Here is a 2491-nt window from a genome sequence, read left to right as displayed (position 1 = left end):
AGAGAGAGAGAGAGAGAGAGAGAGAGAGAGAACATTTTTCAAAAAAGAAATACTCCACTGCTATCATGAAGCTTATATACTAGAGATAGGAAAGAAATAGATACAATGCCAGAGAGTAATAAATGCCATGCTATGTGATACTTTTTATGCCTAAAAAGAGGAAAGCATTTTAATTGATATGGATTGTTTCTTTAGATAACATAATCAGAGTCAGTTTCTCTGAAGGGGCAACATTTAATTTGAATGGAGTTACTGAGCCTATTTCATGAACTGAGACTTAGAACCTGAATATTTTTAAATGAAGGGTAGCCACTAAATGCATCAGTAATTTATCAACCCGTGTTTACTCCACAACATTGTGCTACAGTAACAACCACCAGACTATTTAAAGACCTTTGTCTTTAAGAAGGCTGTAGTTTCTAACTTTAGAAAATGCAGATACTGGGGGCTGGGGAGATGGCTCAGTGGAATAAGTGCTTCCCTGGCAAGCACAAGGGCCTGAGTTCAATCCCCAGTTCCGAGAAAAAAAAAAAAAAAAAAAAAAAAAAAAAAAAAACAGAAAAAGAAAAAGAAAATGCAGATACTTCCAGCTACACCTTGCATCTGAAATATTCTCTATTTTGGCTTGGATCAAAGTCATGTATTCACAAGTGGGGCTTTGGGAAAGTGATCAAATCATGGGGCATTAACCTCATCAAGGCCGATATGCTGCTAGGAAGCAGGGCCTAGCTGGAGAAAGCATGTAGCTGGAGGTGTAACAGCAAAGCTCTCTGTGCTTCACTTTGCATTGCTTCTCCTTACTTCTCTCCCTGGCTCCTCTTCCTGGCTGTATGAGGTGAGATGCTTTCCCTGTCATGCCCTTCTGCTAAACTGTTTATACCCTGGAGCCAGTGGCCATGGACTGAGACCACTGAAACTGTGAACCAAAGGCAGAAAGCAGATTAACATCAGGTTACTTAAAAGAGTTACCTTAAAAGAGTTAATGCAGAGGGAAATCACCTAATTTTGCTGACTCAGGTTGACTGAATCCTTTCCAATTGGTAGTTTAGAATATCCTGTTTGAGGTTTGAGGACTGCTTTGTTTCTTTAAAATTTGATCATCTAGTACTTAGTGCCAACAACTACATTTTGTATTGGTTTGGGCAGGAGTTCAACTCATAAGCAAAGGTCTTCCACAAACTTTGTTTCACAGGGAGAAAAAAATATTTGTTTAGTAAACAAAACTCATTGGCCAGCTTTGTCACACAACACAACCGTCACAAGTGTAGAACTCATACTAGGTAAACATCTTTTAAACCGCATTTTTGTTTTCTTCAGAAACGAATGCATGCAAAAATCTTAGTTTCAAAAGCTATAGAATGAAGTAACAGTAATAAGGAAACAAAGGAGAAGAAACATGATTTAAAAAGTGGGAGGCAACCAATGGGTATGTAAGACAATATTCACATAGACGGCTTAGGGATTGGAGTCTAATAACTGCTGTCCTTACACGACAGCATTTCTAGTGGATCTTTGAGTTTTCCTACAAAAACGAGGAGATGCCCTAACCAACCTGAAGGGGTCCAACCTATCTGAGTCAACATTTCCAAACCTTTTTAACTTTACCAGGAAAGCGCCTCTGAAACCCCAACGGCACAGTTCCCACACACGCTCCCTGTGGCCTATAAAGCCAAGCAAGTTGTGGGGCCACTGTTTCACAGAATGCGAGGGTACCTGGACTCATGAATCAGAGACAAAGGCCGACTCAAGCTGTCAGGTCGTGGTACTCTTCCCAATAACTTGTGTTATGGCGATTTCCACGTTCCTCTGCCTCTGGCCAACTGGCCGGGCCAGGGTGCAGCCACCCACTCTTCCCTAACATCAGGAGCAACAGCTAGCTGCTAAGCGCTGGAGCCTCCCTCGTCGGCCGGGATCAAGGCTCCGGCCCACGGTTACTAGCCTAGGGTATCCATTTCCCTCAGGGAAGTGCATGGTGTTTAAAAACTTTTACATAAGACGCCGCCACAGCCAGTTAGAAAGCAAGGCAACACACTTGTTACCTCCAGCGACGCACTCCAGTTCCCGCCCCACCCTCAGTCGCGAGCAGGCGAGGCGGCGCGGCCCGGGGCGCGGCGTCACGTGACCGCGGGGCGGAGTCACGCGAGAGCGGAGGACGGTGAGCGGCCGAGTCGCGCGATGTGCCGTCATATCAGCTTATGGCCCCGGCCGCTGATTGGCTGCCGCGCCTGCGTCGGGCACAGGCTCCGCTGGGGCGTCTGGGCGGGCCCCGCCAGCCTCTGCGCGCTGCCGGGCTGCGAGGTGTGGGAGGGCTTGCATCCTGAGCAGGTAGCCTTGAGCGCCGCGCTGCTGGGGCGTGGGAGCGCGAGACAGCGCCCGGGAGTCTTCTGCGCAGCGTCGCGGGGCTCTCGCTGGCCTGCTGGACGCCGGGCCGGGACGCGGTGCGCGGACGCCTCCGGGAGCGCGGGCTGCGGGTCGAGGACGGGCGCGAGGC

General features: G+C 48.3%; 1 protein-coding gene and 1 pseudogene across 2 annotated transcripts in view; both read left to right on the top strand.

Annotated features, from left to right (window-relative positions):
- The window catches only part of LOC111818124, a 4546-nt pseudogene extending 2424 nt beyond the window's left edge, over positions 1–2122 (top strand).
- A 91-nt stretch (positions 2123–2213) lies between these two features.
- The window catches only part of Sc5d (sterol-C5-desaturase), a 14781-nt gene continuing 14503 nt past the window's right edge, over positions 2214–2491 (top strand). The window contains exon 1 of one of the 2 annotated variants that reach the window (XM_004636531.2): positions 2214–2325. The gene's annotated coding sequence lies outside the window, so the exon portion shown is untranslated. The other variant, XM_023721168.1, reaches the window with a different exon arrangement.

This window comes from Octodon degus, unplaced genomic scaffold (genome assembly GCF_000260255.1).
Source record: "Octodon degus isolate 3935 unplaced genomic scaffold, OctDeg1.0 scaffold00080, whole genome shotgun sequence".
In the NCBI taxonomy this organism is placed as follows: domain Eukaryota; kingdom Metazoa; phylum Chordata; class Mammalia; order Rodentia; family Octodontidae; genus Octodon; species Octodon degus.
This window is presented reverse-complemented; position numbering and strand designations above follow the sequence as displayed.